Source organism: Sebastes fasciatus, chromosome 9 (genome assembly GCF_043250625.1).
Source record: "Sebastes fasciatus isolate fSebFas1 chromosome 9, fSebFas1.pri, whole genome shotgun sequence".
Taxonomy (NCBI): Eukaryota; Metazoa; Chordata; class Actinopteri; order Perciformes; family Sebastidae; genus Sebastes; species Sebastes fasciatus.
In genome coordinates, this window is record NC_133803.1 from 23,309,904 (window position 1) to 23,328,778 (window position 18,875).

The 18,875-nt window shown below is 40.6% G+C and overlaps 1 long non-coding RNA gene across 3 annotated transcripts in view; it reads left to right on the top strand.

Annotated features, from left to right (window-relative positions):
• LOC141774275 (uncharacterized) overlaps positions 1 to 18,875 on the top strand; it is a 109,162-nt gene that overhangs the window by 77,302 nt on the left and 12,985 nt on the right. Inside the window, exon 5 of one of the 3 annotated variants that reach the window (XR_012595290.1) lies at positions 11,409 to 13,966. The exons of the other annotated variants lie outside the window; for them this stretch is intronic. This is a non-coding gene — a long non-coding RNA (uncharacterized LOC141774275). Of the gene's footprint in view, positions 1 to 11,408; positions 13,967 to 18,875 lie in introns of those variants that run through there. 3 annotated transcript variants of the gene reach the window in all.

Below are 18,875 nucleotides of genomic sequence, written 5' to 3' on the forward strand. Positions count from 1 at the left end.
AAACTGATTACTGTTGACCACCCATGAAAAGCATGAAGAAGGGGGGGGGAGAAATTATTTAATAAGCGGCATGTTTTTCTGCCTTTCAGAAATAATCCTCTATAATTTTTCCAGGGAAGTGATTGGGCATGCGTTACAGTCATCATTAATATTCTCGACATTTCAGACATAATTTGCCAGATAATAGCGGCTTCCATCTGAACAGAATCAAGGTGATGCAAGCCAAGTCAAAGATAAGACCTATTTCTGTCAAAATGCTAACCATTGCCAATTTTTTTTTAATTTAATTACAGTTGTGCAAAATAAGTCCCACAAATTACTTATTTTAAAAGTGGGTAACATAAGACTTTAAGATGCTATTGGAATAATAACCTGCTATTTGTCAGTAAAAAATGTCTTTATCAGGGTTCCACATTAACCAAAAAGTTACTCTGTGGCCACCAAATATCCCACTGTGGATTCATGAAGTTGAAATGAGGAATTATCTTTAGGGATGTGATCAGGAGATCAACATTAATGCTTTGTAGTCGCTGGCACAGTCCTGCTTGGTTAAATAACGGAGCTAACTGCTAACGTTAATTTAGGTTCTATTGATTTACATGATGGAAATTAGTATTGAGCGAAGGTAAATTATAACGTTATCATGATATGTTCAAATTAGGGCTGTCAATCGATTAAAAAATGTAATCGTGATTAATCGCATGCTTGTCCATAGTTAATGGCAAATTAATTGCACCTTTTTATCTGTTCAGAATGTACCGTAAAGGGAGATTTGTCAAGTATTTAATACTCTTATCAACATGAGAGGGGACAAATTTGCTTTATGCAAAAATATGTATCTATTTATTATTTGAAATCAATTAACAACACAAAACAATGACAAATGTTGTCCAGAAACCCTCACAGGTACTGCATTTGGCATACAAAATATGCTCAGATCATAACATTGTATACTGCAGCCCAACAGGCAACAACAGCTGTCAGTGTGTCAGTGTGCTGACTTGACTATGACTTACCCCAAACTGCTTGTGATGATCATAAAGTGTGCATGTCTGTAAAGGGGAGACTCGTGGGTACCAGTAGAACCCATTTTCATTCACATATCTTGAGGTCAGAGGTCAAGGGACCCCTTTGAAAATGGCTATACTATTTTTTTTCGCCAAAATGTAGCGTAAGTTTGGAGCATTATTTAACCTTCTTTACGACAAGCTAGCATGTACCAATGGATCCTTTAGGTTTTCTAGTTTCATATGATACCGGTATCTTTACTCAAGCTTTAAAACTGAGTCCGCTACAACCTAAAAATCGCAAGTTGCGTTGATGCGTTAAAGAAATTAGTGGCTTCAAAATAAATTTGCATTAATGCATTACTATTGCGTTAACTTTGACAGCCCTAAAAATTACTTATTTTAAAAGTAGGTTTTTAAAATGCTATTGTGATAATAACCTGCCATTTGTGTAAAAAAAAATGGCAAAAATCTAACATAAGAAATTGTCTTTATTGTCAAACTGGAACAGACAGCTTTTTATTGGAAGACTGAACTGTATTGCAAGTGAATTAATACAAAATATTATTTTATGGTGTGGAACTGCTCCCTATAAAAGCTCCAGTGGAGCGAATGGCATTTCGCTATGCAGCTACACCTTGTGATTCCTACACATTTTCACTTTTTAAACAATGCTACGAATGCTCCCTGATCTGAGCCTTTCTTTGGGCTACTCTGCATAAAATGAATATGGCCTTCTTAGCCCCGAGAGCAAACAGAATACGACCAAATGGATTAACAGTAATAATGTTTACATCTTCATGGTGGTATGAAGACAACCACCTTTGAAGAGAGGCGTACCACAACATCAAAAGAAACTCCGTGAGGAATGCCAAATGTTTGACTGACTGTTTGATCTTTAAAGCCCCTCGATCAGATATGTAACCTTGGATAGAGATCTCCATTATGGCTGTTATTCTCTTTTAACTACAACGGCTCTCCAGGTAATGGCAACGCACTCAATAACAAATTGGAGGGGCTGCAGTCGTCTTTACAATCTCTGTTCCACTACAATGGAAAAAGTGGTCAAATTCAGGCAGCAGCAGTAGAAACTTTAACACTGTGAATGAGCGATTACTTCCGCCAATATCGATGTAATTCTGTTGTCTCGAACGTCGTCGCCGTCCTCGGCCATGTAATCACACAAAGCATGACTAAAGTCAAACCCCAGAAAATAGGTGGATTTGCAGATGCAATCAGGTTTGTGATATACCCAATTCACAGGATGCAAATTTGATTTAACTATTTCCAGGGGTGATGTATGGAAAAGGATGTTACTGAAAAGGCACGTAAATTGAAAAAATAAATAGGAAAGAGATCATCTTAATTACCTTGAAATTAGACTCATATTCCACGGTGTAGATATCAGAGATTGACATAGGTTAGAGATTTCAGTTATTTATCCACCAGTTGAGCTGGGGATTGCCGTAGATTGCACATTACAGTTTGTATTTTTCACATGGCGTATCAGTGAAATTGTGTTTGTTTCAAGATGTAGTAGATTATCCAACTAAAGGTGTGAAAACAATATACATAACATTGAAAACTAAATCACTTCTGTGTGTGTGTGTGTGTGTGTGTGTGTGTGTGTGTGTGTGTGTGTGTGTGTGTGTGTGTGTGTGTGTGTGTGTGTGTGTGTGTGTGTGTGTGTGTGCTGGTCTCCTCTGCCCCGCAGCCTGTGGGTGTAATGCTTAAGCTTTTACATTCGTGAAATCCAACAGGATATTTACCACCTGTAAATGCTTACATTTACGTGAAACTCTAATTTCCCCAAATCCATGTGTGTATGATTGTGTTTCTGAAACCTCACCTCGGCTCCGTCGCCTCGGGGGCCGAGGCCGGGGCAGGGCTGCTGTAACTACTGAAACTAAACTGCCTCGGACTCACCACACCGCTTGTCTCTTTATTACGGTACTTATTAAGGATTGCAGTGGAAATGTTGTGTAAAGAAAGATCCTCCAGGTTCAGATGGTATAGTATCTTGTCCAGAATATTTCTAAAATATATTCCAGTAATGAATTATGCCTTAAGGAAATGAGAAACTTCACAAAAGTGGGCGTTTTTTTGTTAGCTTGTCATTACTGCCTGTCCCACCTACTATTTCCCCCCTCTGTCTACACAAGGACCCATCTCTGCCCCGAGGCCGCAGCCCGAGGCACGGCATTCTGGGTGGTGTTTTAACACACCTCTATCCCTCCTCTGTTCAAACGCTGTTTAGATCTCAGGAATATTTATGGATCCCTTTTGATATCTTTGCAATATACTGTTGTACATGCAGGAGCACACACTCCTTTGTTTTTTTCATCCACACTTTAAACAGAAGTCGGTGGATTAATTTTTGTAATGGATTAAAGAGCTACGAGAGCGCCGCGTCTCTGAGAGAAAAGGCTGTTCTTGGAGACGTTTTCGCTGTGATGATCGTTGTCGTGTCGTTGCGTGAACAGAACAAATCAATCCTAGTTTCCGTCACCTGCTGAGTGGTTGGACACCGTCCACCGCTAGGTAACATCCCAGACTAAATACATTATGTGTAACAGAAAAATAGAGAATAACAAAATTGCAGACATTGTACAGTAGCTACAAATATATTATGTGTAGTAGGCATGGGAAGATGTGAAAATTTCATGTCATGATTATCCTGATCAAAATAATTGCAATTCACGATATAGCACCAAAACATACTTAACCTTACATTTTAATTAGAAACAAATATTTGTATTGCATCAAAGATAGGACGTATATTTTTTAGGGCTGTCAATCAATTAAAATATTTAATCGTGATTAATCATATGATTGTTCATAGTAAATTGCAATTAATCGTTTTTTATCTGAGATTTTTAAAGTATTAAATACGCTTCTCAACATGGGAGTGGGCAAATATGCTTGCTTTAAACAAATGTATGTATATATTTATTATTGGAACTCAATTAGCAACATAAAACAATGACAAATGTTGTCCAGAAACCATCACAGGTAAATATGCTCAAATCATAATATGGCAAACTGCAGTCCAACAGGCAACAACAGCTGTCAGTGTGTCAGTGTGCTGACTTGACTATGACTTGCCCAAAACTACATGTGATTATCATAAAGTGGGCATGTCTGTAAAGGGGAGACTCGTGGGTACCCATAGAACCCATTTTCATTCACATATCTTGAGGTCAGAGGTCAAGGGACCACTTTGGAAATGGCCATGCCGGTTTTTACTCGCCAAAATTTAGCGCAAGTTTGGAGCGTTATTTAGCCTCCTTCACGACAAACTAGTATGACATTGGTTGGTACCAATGGATTCCTTTGGTTTTTCTAGTTTCATATGATGCCAGGATCTTCCCTCTACCTGAGCCCCCTACAACCTAAAAATTGCAAGTTGCGTTAAAGAAATTAGTGGCGTAATTTACATTAATGTGTTATTATCGCGTTAACTTTGATAGCCCTAATCTTTTTTTGTCCTTTTTATCATTAATCATAAGGTCCACCTGCAAAAATAAAGGATAGATTAAAAAGAAATAGTGTGAGTGTGTTTTTTCTTACAAGGTAATTCCTGCATTTAAACCATTTTACTAATATTCAACTGCTTTTGCATCATCTACGTCTCAGTTTTCTCAGTTTTAATAATCCCTCTCCTCACCACATCTGCTGCTTTGTGATCAAAACATGCAGAATTTTTTTATGTTAAGAAATACACCAAACGGTGTATATGCATGCAAACCATAAGACACATAATCAGTGCGAGCCTCACAATAGCCTGCAATTAAACTTTCTGAAAGCTACCAAAAGAGATTTCATGGAGGTCAAGGGTCCCAGACTGGCACCGTGGGTGCTGAGGGGGTGCTGATGGTACAGTACGGCGGCGGAGCGGAGCTGTGATAAAGGGCAGCTGCCGGCGATTTAATGAGGGAGCAGGGGATGTGGCCCCCCCACCGCAACTCATCGCCACTTAATGGCACCACTAATCCCTGCAGAGACGCTGCTGTACACACAATTGGTCTGCCCTCCATGTGGCGAAATATCCCAGCAACACTTTCTCACACCCAGCATCACCAGTTAGCCGTTCACAATCGCTATGAAATGGTGCCTCTCTTCAAAACATTGAGGAAAGAAATGATGAGCTCTTACAGGTGATTCAGTCTGCTCTTTTGGATGTTGTTTCTTGCTAAGACTTCATCCGGTTTGTAACTAAAGCTTGCAGGTGTAGAGGACTACAGGGTGTAAAGATGTGACCATTATTTTTCACTGCAAGACTCTCTTGTGCATGACTGCTGTTGGCCACATGCTGCTAAACTGCAGGTTGAGCATCCATACTTCCACGGTTCTAGTGTTAAGGGCTGAGACAGATCCATCTCTAACCTTTGCTCGTGTTCAGATGCTCTTGGCGTTCTTTAAAGCAATCTTAATTGGCCCAGAGTGTGAAATGTGATGCTGGTTCACTTGCTTTTCACAACACTCTGCCATTATAAGGTGGATAGTCTCTGACCTGTTAGCTTCACCAGGAATTGTCCTACATTTTCTCTCGCATTTATTCAACAAGCTGCCGCTAACACCAGCGATGTGCACATACAGGCCTCCTTTAGTTCACTTGTCAAACACAATGATTTCGCTTTGTTTATATACGGCAACGAGCAATTCTCCTGTCTATATTTGATCAGAGTCTCATTAGAATAGCTGAGAGAAAGAACTTGAATTTCTGGTACTGCTCACCACAAATACACATCACCCTCAGATTCTTACAAAGCACAGACGGACATATGGAAATTGATTCGAAGTGAAATTCAAAAGCATGAAAATCTAAACCACACTCCGCAAAAATATTCCACATATGAGTTCAAGGAGAGGGAGCGATTTGCAGCGTCACAGATCTTGAACGTTAATATGTCTAGCAGGAATGTCAAAGCAAGCAATTGTAAAACATCTCAATATGTTAGCACGATTAACATGACTCATTTTAAAATATACGCATGTAGAACACAATTAGTTTCATTCCCAACTGGGAGATCGCCTTGTTCTCTACTTATTCCCCTTGTCTGGATAATAACGTACAGATTTGCTGTCTCACAGACTCAAACTCACGCTTTGTTGATACTGAAGCCTCGGTGTGACTCTGGGGCAGCGGAAACAAAACTCTTTATGATTCTTCGCTGCACCATATGTTTTTGTTTATGAGCGGTTACCTCTCCCTGGGAATTCACCCCGTCATGTTGGGACACAAAGGGCATTTTCTTCATAGTTCAGAGGATATGCCCATACATGTAGCACTGCCCACCTGTCCAACACACATACACAAGCTCCCCGTCTATATACGTAACACACACACACACTCACATATACTATCCCTCCCTCAGCCTCTGATCCAGATGTGCTGTGCTCCCGGCGCAGTCTGAGCTGCCAGCTGTGGCGGGAGCATTACCCTGGCAAAGAGCAAAAAAGGCCAGATGAAACAGACAGAGGGGGATTAATGCCCTCCTCCCGTCTTTATTGAGAACCTGCATTTGCAGCCACATACAGCATGACCGACCCATAATGCATCTGCAAACTGGCTAGTTACTGACTTTGATAAAGAACAGCCATGCTAATAAGGGCTGCACAATTAATCAAATATTAATCGCAACACGATTTTGGCTTCCCACAATTAAATGAACATGATCGACTTTCCTTTTCTGCTTAAAACAGCTGCCTACTTCTGGAAACTAAGCTGATGAGAGCGGTGAGACTCAATCAAAAAAAGTAAAGTCAGAGGCCATAAAACTACGGTGACCAGACGTCGCGTAAAATTCGAGATAGTCCCGGATTACGAGCAGTTGTCCCAACTCCTGAATCCTGTCCTGTTTTTCCAGAAAATTAGAGTTTTGATTAATTAGTTAATTTGTTTTTTTTAGCTGTGTACAGTAGTGCCACAAATCGATACGCGTAGCTATGACATCGTTAAATTAAAACATTTACGGATGGAAGTTAAACCGTTAAATCCAGCCAAAAGGCAAACCCATTACTGCAGGTACCGGGTAACATGACCCGCCAGATAGTTTGTTACACAGAACCATCTGAGAATTATTATCATTGGAAACTAGGGATGCACAATTAATCTAATTTTAATCGCAATCACGATTTTGGCTCCCCACAATTAAATGAACATGATCGACCGCGATATTGACGTTTAAAATGCACGTTCTGCTCATAGAAAACTCTGCTGCATATCAAATCAAGCGCTTCCTAAACAAACAGACAGTCAACAGCTGATGATCGAGAAGTTTTGGCTTCACTTTTGGATATTATCTATACAACCAATGTGTTTATGATTAAATTGAGAGCATAAAATTGTTTATCTAACTCTTAATGTTGCTAATTTTGCTCTCGTAGTGCACCAGATTGAAGCATTTAACTTTAGCTAACAAAAAGGTCGGGTGAATATTCCTGTATTTTTTTTATATTGCAATATATATAGCAGAAAACTAAATATTGCAATGCCAGTTTTTGCCAACACGGTGCAGCCTTAATTTGTACATTAGCAGGAATGTAGCACAGCATGGAAGTGAAAGCAGTGCTCTGTTCATTTTAATGTGAAAGTGTAATAAAAATATTTTGTTGCTTAAATCAATGAGTAACTGTGATATCAATATTGATCAAAAATAATCGTGATTAACATTTTGGCTATAATCGTGCAACCCTATCGCTAACACACCACCAAAATGTCCTAATAAATTAGTCTTTCTAACTTTGTCACATTCAGACAACATCTTCATCCTCATTTCGAAGCTGAATAAATCCTCGCAGCAGTAAATTGTTGTTTTTGATTATTGTTTATGATGTGGTGGTTTGTGGAGACGGAGCTGACCGCTCTGGATCTTGGTGTTTTATGGCGCTGTAATCATTCTGGCTTTATAAGTTCAACAAAAAGCTCTTGATGGCACAGATGAATCTTATAGTGCATGAAAGGAAGACGCAGGGCCAAAGAGTGCAGACCTCAAGGGGTGGTGCTTCATATTTCTCTCCAAGAGGATTATGGGGGATTTTGTACACAGACACCTCTCGAAAACCAAAAAGGGGCCACGGAGAATCAAATATGGAGTGGTGGAGAAAAAATTATATTTGCTTAGCTTTTTGTCCGGTGTGTTAAATTTTTTTTGTTGCGATAATGTAATTAAAGAGATAAGGGCCGGCGTGCTAAATTCACAGCTGCTTTACAGACAGCCATATATGAAGAAAAAAAACGCAATTTATGTGCATTTGGAAAAGATTTACTGGTGAAAAGACAAATCAATGTAATCTGTATCCCGTGGCCGTGAGTGCATGTGATGAGCCACCGGTGAAAACAGAAATAGAGTGAAGTTCTCGCCGCTATTGCCCCCATCATCCTTGACAAATGGAGCAGCAGTAGAAAGGCCTCTTTGAGTGAGTTGTAACTTTCGGCAGCCCCTCGCAGGTGTGGGTGATCTTTCATCCTCCCAGCCCTCCTCCTCCTCCGCATCGGCGTCCTATCTCTGGCCTCCATCAAAAGTGAACGTGCTGCCCCAGGTTCAGATTAACTCCACTCTGACAGACCAAAGGCCTCCCCTCCTCCTGCCCCTTTCCACCTCAACTCACACATCTCCTACAACAGGGGAAATTAGGGCTAGTTTAGCAGATCTTACAGCACCACTAAACGCCGCCCCAGATCGCTCACTGATTGCCTGGCTCAATCCATTGTGTGTGTCCCCCCCCCCTCCACAACCACAGCCACCGCCACCTCCACTCCCCTTCGCTTATCTTTGCCTTAGGCCAAAAGCAGCTTCTCTACTCTGAACCACCTCCCCACACACACACACAATCCTCCCTCCAGCTTGTCCGGAGAAAATATGTAACTAACTTATTGTGAACAGTCTCACAGCGGGGTCAATAGATAATATCTGTGTTGCCATGTCACAATGTTTGCTTTGTGATTTTGCAGAAAAACACACTCAAAGTTAATGTTTCTTTTAATTGTGGATTAAAACGGATGTTTTGCTGCGTTTATGACAAACTGTAAGAGCTCCTTTATAGGTTAATGTCCCGGGTTCATCCCAGTCTGGCTGCCGTGGTAACAGATTTACCTCTGAACAAAGTGGAACATTAGTTATGGAGAATATACATGTGTGCTCGAGGAAAACCGCTCCATTTTAAAATCACACAAGTATCATTTAAAGATTTTAAAGATTGCTCCTGCAGCAATTATAGATGATCAACCTTTGGGTGAGACCTATCATTTGTCTCTCTTGTCAGTTTCCTGTTTTCCTGAGCGACTCCCCTGACCCAGCTGGCAGGCCTGCCTGCCCTGAAGAGCACTTTCCCTTTCCTCACTCTGCATTGGGCCGGCAGGGAAGAAGGGAGGGAGGGAAGGAGGGTTTGGGGTGAGGGGAGGAGGGGGTCTAACTTAATCTGACCCATTGCTCAGGTCAGTGAGCTGCTTACCGGGTCTATCCAAACATAGGGGCTTGTTTTGCTAAAGCTGTGGAAAGAAGAAGTACCCTCTTAAATCAATGCTTTACTCAGAGCTGTGCACATGCAAGGTTGTTATGCGTGAAACCACAGGAGGCAGAGCTGGCACACAACCAGCAGCGTGCTCCTCTCCTTCGCACTCCCCTCGCCATGAAGGCGAAGAAAGAAAAAAGAAAACACTCCTCCGTCCACGGCCAAAAACTTTTTCAACATCACAAGCTGTAATGCTGCATTTTTTTAAAGCATAGCTGGGCGACAATTTCCCTCCCAATTGCTATGGTGCACTCAAACGCAACAGCATTTTCATTTAGGCCTGACACAGCGTGTGCTCTTCCTATGACAAAAGGGAATTGCACTCTAAAATGCATCCAGCTGTGTGTGCTTAACTTTTTCTCTTGACATATTTTCACCAAAAAACGTCCGGCCCTGATCTAATCGTGACGCTGCAGAGAGACCAGACTGAGCAGCGCACACGTATGTTTGTTGTGCACGGACTGGAGCGGTTTGAGTTTTTACTGTTCAGGTATCATATGATCTAAAGAGGAATGCAGAAATCAGCCAGATTTATTGTTCCTGTTTGCAAAGGCAAAGAGAGAAATGTTTCCTCTAGCTCGAGGAGGCATTTAAGGGATCTTTGAAGTAGCTGTAAGACTTCTCAGAGCACTAAACTGCCTTGTTACAGAGAAGACCAGATGCATTGCACACTATGGAGGTGAATTGTCGTTTAGATTTATTTTTTATGAGCGCCCAAAGGCACTTCTCTCCAACGGACGCTTTGTTTTCAGAGAGCTAAGGTGTTGTGAAGTCGTCCTGCCTGACACCGGAAAGGGAGAAAGGAATTCACATTATGTCTCTTCTGCAGTTATAACTTAAACACCTGTGCGAGGTATGTTCCCAAACGGATGTGGCTAAATGCTGTAAACTTGAACCCAGATATATAAATATATGGGACTTTGAACAGACATGGCCACTGGTTAAAAGGCTGTTGTTGTGACTGTAAACAAAGGCTCTAATTCGCCATAATGGTTCTATGGGTCCAATGCTCTGGGAGATGCAATGGCCAGTCTCAGTAGCTTAATTATCTTCCCTAATTTGTATTAGCACTGGCTATCCTCTCAGGGATAATTATGTATCTAGTGTGTGAGCGAGCTTAATGAGGTTAACTTAAGTCTTTACATGGAATAAGGGTTCAGTCACCTTAGAGGGAGAAAAAAAGCCCCACACTGCTGCTGATTGCCGTGTTTTTCTCCTATATAGATGATGACCATGAAGCCTTGTAAATCCCAGTGGGGTGCAGAGGTACAGTGAACTTATTCTCAGAGGTAACACCAAGCAGAGGAGACGGGAAGTTAGTTTGTGGTTCTGGTTGAAGGATGGTCAGTTTAATCGGTGCTCCACAATAGCTAAACCTCGTCCGTGTTGACCTGTTAGTAGATAAAAATCAAAGAGTGTTCCTATCGGATCAATATCCTCCACTTTCTCCAGTGACATTTTCAAGAAATCTCAGCATTTCTACCAGCTGGAAGTGCACTGGAGTGAATCATGTTTAGCAGGTATTGATAAGGCCGATAAGAGCCTGCCTCTTGATATCATCTGAATTCCCAAAGTCCTGTGATCATGCGCCATTTCCTCTCTCAGTTCATACATGATATACTGCACAAAAGACTACATATTTTCTGTGTAATCCACAGCTAAAGAGCCCTCCTTTATTTGCTGCACCCCTCCCATTTTTGCTTGCTCAATCCTTAGCTGTTTTTACTGCAGGTTAGGAAGGGAAACCATCTTATCTGTGACTGGGGGGATTTATTAGTGCGAAAAAGATAATTGCTATTCATAGGCCACTGGGGGCTGATTTACAACCACTAATATTTAGGATTCCTAGAGTCGTTTTTCAGCTTTTTTTTTTGTTATCTCCAGCCCTGCCTGCAGCGCGGAGGGGAGAGAGGTCAGGTTGGACGATGAGGGATGGGCCGGGCACTCAGAGCAATTTGGCTGAAGACTAATGTGTGAGGAAGTAGCCAACATGAAAAGACCTCATCCACGTAGGTCCGCCTGAAGCTGACAAACACCTGTTCTACTTAACCTGTAATGAGTCCGCAGCTTGGATCTGTCTTGTGTCTGTGGGGGCAATAAAAGGGAAGAACAATATTGCTTTAAAATCTCCTCACTTGCGTTTAAATACATAGAACAATATGTGGAACAACCACATCACTGAAATACTCCCATGTTCTCTATTTTTCTTCTAGTACTTTTCTTACACAACTGGTTTGTGAATTTGCAGTGAAAACATGACTCACAAAGGTCATACCCTGGTTATGTTGATTATATTACCTGAAACACAGGTAGCATTTTTTTCCTTTTTTTTTTTTGTAGTTTTGGAAGGGTTGGTTGCAGGCGAAACAGGAAATGAAGAGTTTTGGGCCTGTCTGTCCACGCTGATCCTCCAGCTGACTGGGAGGCAGCCGGGGCTTCAGCGAGAGCACTCAGATGTGAGGTCACGGGTTCAAAGCCCAGGTGTTGTGCCTCGCAGCAGGACATTTCCCAGTCTAAACAGTGTAAATGATTCTAGAGAATGTAGAGGTTAACCCGAGATCACAGAGATCCACCTCTGAAGAGGCTCTTTTCTACTGTATCTGACAAAGACATCAGTTTGTCAACACACGAATCTGCTCCTATCAATAGAGTGCTACAGTAAGGAGTCCTAAAACCTGGAAATGAGTTAGCATTTTAGCACTTCTGGTTCCCTCGTCTGGAAGTCAATGTTTTTTTTTAATGGGATTTTAGTTAGATGCCTGAAATAAGGTCTGTGGTTAACACAAGCTGAAGAGATTTTTACGTTTTGTTCTACGATATAAAATACATCAGTAAATATCCCACTTGTGAATTTTCAAACGTTTAAATGTCTTAAAAAAGGCGACAAGTGTCTAAATGGGACTATTAAACGTCATCACGCCGACTCATGCGCCTTTACAGCCTCGTTGTGTATACTCGCGCTCATGCGACCGTGGTGTAGTTCGTTTATAGCCTAACATTAGCAATGGCGATTGCATTCACGCTTCAAAAATCATAAAAGTGGTGTTCATTGGTGGAGATTATTTTAGGGAACAAAACGTGTAAGTATCATAAACGTTTTTGTGCCACAGAGTTTATTTTCTGCAATAATCAAAAAGCCAATGGAAAAATCCCTTTGGCTTTTTGTCCAGGGGACCCGTGCGGTGCTAACTTCCTGGTTGGCCTACAAAAATACGTTTTATGTATGTGTGGTTATTTGGTGTCACTTTAGGGCTGATAATGTGCTCTATCTTAGTGTCAGCTGTACGTTTTCATATGTACCAGATTACTGCAAATTTAAGTAAATGTCTACCATGTTTTGGTGAACAAATTTAATTCTAGATAACTTTAGATAAGAGTTAAACAATTATCAAATTTAATTTTCAATTTGTTGTCCAAATGAAAAGAGCATATCAGTGGATGTAAACTGTGATATTACAGCAGAATAAAAAAAAATAGGCGCTGCTGGAGAATCCCAAGAACATGCAGCTTCTTCCTTTTGATTCCCATTTCATTGATTTAATTTCTCATCCTTAAGAGATGTCACTTTGTCTGAAAATGTATTCATCCTGCGTATGCGACTCTTAATAACGCTAATCTTTCTGCCAGAGCATAAATCTCATGGAGGGATAATCTGAGATAAATATAGTTAATTGAGGCCAGGTGAACTTTCTTTATCAGCAGCACAGTCAACCAATCTGAAGTAAATGTGATAATTAGAACGGAGATGTCTTCACCGAGAACAGAGCGTGGTCCTGTCCCGCAGCCATTTCCCTCAAATTATATCTGATTTCACAACACATCAGAAATCTATAGCAAATTAGTGGGGTAACAAATGCAGTAATGTCTCCCATAGACATGTAAACATGATCATCTGGAAGCAATAAGCAAGAAAGACATCTCCTGCAGTTCTACTAGCATTTGTTTCTGATCTTAAATGTCATTGCAGATATTTCAAGATTCTCTTTATGATATCCAGAGCATTAATATAGCAGCAAACAACTATTTGCTATGTAAAGATCTAAAGGAGTAATACTACCTGAGCAGAGAATGAAGTCACTCTGTGTGTTGTAATCTGAGCTACTTCGTGTTTTGTTGACATTGTTGTGTTTTTTAGCCATAGGCTGTATATAAGAAGTGGACGTAGTTACTGTGACGTCATCCATTGTTTTGTAGACTGCCGTTTTGAAGCCTCTAGTTCGGCATTTTGGAGCTAACTACAACCAAACGCTGGATAAGACGTTGTTAGGCGACCAAAAATGTTATAATTAACTTTTATGAACTGAAAACACACTGCAAGGGTTAAAGTTGTAAGACGAAAACACGAACAACTCCCAGACCGGACAACGCCGTGGTAGTTACCTGTCAATCACAAGGTACCCACGCCCTAAAGCATACCCTGCTTGACCATAATTTACTAAATGAACATCTTGCTGTGTTGAAGAAGACTTGAAACTAGCGATTGAGACCATAAACTCATGTTTACAATGTTTACTGAGGTAATAAATCAAGTGAGAAGTAGGCTCATTTTCTCATTGACTTCTATACAATCAGACTTCTTTTTGCAACCAGAGGAGTCGCCCCCTGCTGGCTGTTAGAAAGAATGCAAGTTTAAGGCGCTTCAGCGTTGGCTTCTCTTTTCAGATCCCACTCGCTTTTAGTGCATGTGAGCGTGCCCCACTGGCTAGCTCACAGATGCTGCTCTGCACTGCGCTCATATGGCAGTTACAGATGATCACTGTTAGCAACGTTAGCTACAAGCTAGGGCTCCAACTAATAATTATTTTCATTGTCGATTAATCTGTTGATTATTTTCTCGATTAATTGATTAGTTGTTTGGTCTATAAAATGTAAAAAAAATGTCGATCATTGTTTCCCAAAGCCCAAGAAGACGTTCTCAAATGTCTTGTTTTGTCCATAACTCAAACATATTCAGTTTACTGTCATAGAGAAGCAAAGAAACCAGAAAATATTCACATTTAAGAGGCTGGAATCAGAAATTTTTTAGTTTTTTTTCTTAAAAAATTACTCAAAGCGATTAATCGATAATCTAAATAGTTGCCGATTAATTTAGTAGTTATAGATTAATTGTTGCAGCTCCACTACAAGCCATTGTCTCAGCCGTCGCCATGTTGAGAGTCGCGCAGAGGCAATAGAAATGCTCCCAATCTCACATTTAGCACCTTTAACATAAATGTTATAATATAGCAAGTGCACCAACAACAAGATGTACCCTCTCTCTGAAAGAAAACAGATCCGAGAAAAGAAAAAAAAGAGAGAAAAACAAGCCCTCCTCTTTCCCTGTCGTTTCCTGGTGAGGTATGAAAGGGTGCTCTCTTTGGCCATACATGCAGCCTGTGCTCCGCCTGACCACCATTAACACCCCTGAGAGACCACGTCCTAATTACTCATTCAGCCTGACAGAATCTCCTTAATTACAAACTTCATTAGCCTGCAGGACTTTGTTTTTCTCCAGAAAAGGAGGGAGCAGGGGACGACTCGGGCCAAGGTGCAGTGGAGGCGAGGGGTAGGGGCTTTAGCACCTTATTCCTCCATGCATTTCTCTTTTTTCCTTTTTTTTTTTCATAGGAGATGTTAAGACCTCAGTCAGAGATCTAATTAGATTCATGGTGAGAATCAGACACCTTTTAACTAGCCTCTGGAGTCCGCCTAAAAGGACAGCGAGATCCAGGGTAAGAGAGGCACAGAGAATTAAATGGACCTACTACTGCCTTTCATGTGTGAAGTGGTCTGATTTGCCATGTCCTCACCTCCAAATACAAAATAACCTGCAGCACTTACACACCCTGCTACCATTATACCTCGCTTATAAACACATAGGACTGCCCGTGGGGGGGGAGGGGAGGACAAAAGCTACAGCAAAACCATGTGCAGTGGCTCTGGCTCTCGCAGTAATTGGACTTGAAAAGACATATATTGCCGTTACCTCGTTTATATCTTCTACACTTGGCGTTGCACCTGTTTCTTCTCGCTGCTGTTTTATATCCCAGAATCTGAGAAAGTGATGCACACCGGTGCAGATCATCAAAGTCACCTGCCTGTCATTTCTGTGGCTTACATGCATTTAGAGTTCATATGTTCACACTGCACAGACGGCACTTTAGCCAGTGAGCATTACCACCAGTTAGAGTCAGGTGAGGCACAGAGCACATCTCAGTTGCTGCTAATGCATAATGGAGTGCTGCACAAGCGGCGATGTTGGAGGGTTCCCAACCATCACTGGTCCGACTTCAAAGTCCCTCGGTGGACGAGGAGTGCGGCTGCTGGAGGAGTGATCATTTCACCTTAAACTTACATAAACCCTCCGCAAGAAGTTATGCTTGTTATTAATTAGAAACTCCACTTGAGATCGTTAGACAATGTTAGCATCCTTCTTAGCAATGGCTAAGCTCTGCAGTGTGGAGGAAGAACATTACGAGTGAATGATTAGCAAGTATAATTTGGGTTAGTTTATCTGTGGAGGTGTTAAGGTGTTCATTGGCCCATAATAGATGTCACAACCTGAATGACTACCACCAATCATTTACAATGCTCCAACTCTGTGAGCAGCCATATTGAGACCCCCACGTTTATGCTCAGAACAAATAACTAAACAGCTTTTCTTCCCTTTCTACATCGCTGTGTTTAGATGTCAGACACATTTTGAACACATGGCTGCACTTTTTTATGACAGGAAATTCAAGAACATCTGCCGCCAAAAGAAAGAAGTAACAAACCTTTTCTTAGTTTTTTCCATTCTGTCTATTACTTCCATGTTTTGTGCTTCATCTCTGCTGGAGTTGCAGCCTTCAGTCCTCGGGCTCACAAGAGACAAAACCACTTTGTTAGTGAGGTGTTTGTGTTGAACATACAATCAAAATGTTTGTCGCCGCAACCCAGGGCATTCAATTTCTTGAAACAAACCCACAGACTAGTTTGTCCAACAGCATTTTTACACTAGGAATGCAGAGATACCCGCTGCCTGCCCACAAATGCACACACACAAGAGATGCCAACGCAACCCCGACGGAAAATACTGTTTGTGAATATTAGTCATGTTCAAACCAACTTTAAGCGCCTGTCGTGCGTATTATGACAGCATTGACCAGAGAATTGGCACGGCATCGCATCCATGCCACAAATAACTTCAGCGTTATATGAAAAGCTAATGAGAGTTGGCGTAAGAGTCGGGTCAGCATTCATGAAGACGCTGCATGAATGTGGAGAAGTTGAAACTTCATGAATTATCGTGTCTCGTCATGAAACCTCTGCTTGTGTGTTATGAATGCTGTCTGTTGTAAATTAGGCTTCAGGGAGAATAAAGTGGTCTGGTCAGTGTTACTTGTCAATCTCAAGTTTATACAGGCAAAAATGTCTTTATCCAATTTTAACAATAGAAAATAATATAAATCACTGGTCATTATTTTAAATTTGTGCAAGATGCAGTAAGCTACTTTGGTGTAGTGTCTCAGTCTTTGATTTGATTTCCAGTCTTAACATAGTGAATTATAATGTGTATTAAGATAATTCTTTATATTATCCACAATCTTATTGCTCCTTCGTTGATTGTTGTTATGGTTTCACAATCGGAATTGATGTTTTTGTTTAAAGGAACAGTGTGTCACATTTAGGAGGATATATTTTACAGAAATGGAATATAATATTAATAACTATGTTTTCTTTAGTGTATAATCGCCTGAAAATAGGAATCGTTGTGTTTTCGTTACCTTAGAATGAGCCGTTTATATCTACATTCGGAGTGGGTTCTCTTCACGGAGCCAGTCACCATGTTTCTACAGTAGCCCAAAAGGGACAAACCAAACACTGGCTCTAGATAGGACCATTCACGTTTTCACGTTTTCACATTTTCGTGTTGGCCACCGTAGTTCTCCTTGTTGGTTGCAATTGGTTGCAATCTGTCACTTCAATGCTAGATGTAGCCATATCCTTCACACTGCACCTTTAAGTAAAATTAAAGTGGCAAATAGCGCCACGCATTGGTACATGTCGTCAGGCAAGTATTTTCTAACTTTGTGTAATAGTTTAATGGAAATTTCATTGTATCGTTGTTTGTGTTATTGTATTGTTTGTGTTCACATTTGATGTATTTTTTTGTTGAGTTTTGAGTATTTTAAAGGCCCATCTACTGTATGGTGGGGCATTGCAGACTAGCTTAGGCTATAAATGCTGTGGTATCCAGATATAAATAAAAAAGTAAAAAAATAAATACATATATGCATGCAGGCAGTCCATTGCCAGAGTTTAGTGCTGCTTTAAATTTGTCCAGTGCTGATAAGGGAAACAAACTGTGCAAGCTGATGTCATAGTAATGTGTCATAAATTATACAAAAACATGTATACTACGTCATTTTTAAAACAAGATCCTAGTGAAGATCAGTTTGATTTGCATCATTTAAACCATAAGCAATACGTTTTCTGCAAAATCATGTGTGTAACTTAGGGTTGCACAATTAATATAAATTTTATCGAAATCACAATATGGTCTACTGCAGTTTTCAAATCGCAGGAGGCGTAATATTTGTTAAAGGCAAAATGTGTCACAAATTACCATTTTAGATTAAATATTGTGGTGCTGCAGTGATGTCCTGGCCTACACATCATATTCTACAGGCTTTAGAAAACATCTTTGTTTGGTACACATCCCCATGAAAATCAACACCATAATCATTTTGATATGTTTTTCATTGAAAATGAGAATAATGATTATCATTCCCTCTGATACGCAAATCATATCGCAAATGCAATATCAGTCAAAGTAATTGCATTCAGATCATTTTTTCAAAATTGTTCAGCCCTATAGTATAACTTATCACAAGTACTTCAAGAACACAATAATAAGAAAATGTAAGGCTGTAAAATAAATAGTATTTACTGGGTTTATGTTTCATTTAGTCAACACTAATCTATTATAAAGCACTTAATGAAAAATCCTAATATCTAAAATTACATTTTAAATATGTGTCACAGGCTCAGTTGACTCTGGTGTTGAAAAAGAATAAGGGAAAGCGATGCACCATCCACTATCCAAGTGCACACGAGCCCCTGTCCAAGAAGTCCACCGCGAGTATTTTATGCTGCCTCACTTTCCAGACACTAAGCACTCAACTGCCGTCAGACTCAGCCAACAGAAACTTGATATTTCATGTTTTTTGGGGGGTAGATTTTTCTCCCTCCCAGCTACCAAGAGGGGGAGACACAGCAAAACTCAGACGGGTGCAATGCAGGGACAGAAGAACAGGTGCCCACAATTTCACCTGTCTGTTCCATAACCCACACACTCGCAGCGATATTACATTTCAGCTCTAATCGCAG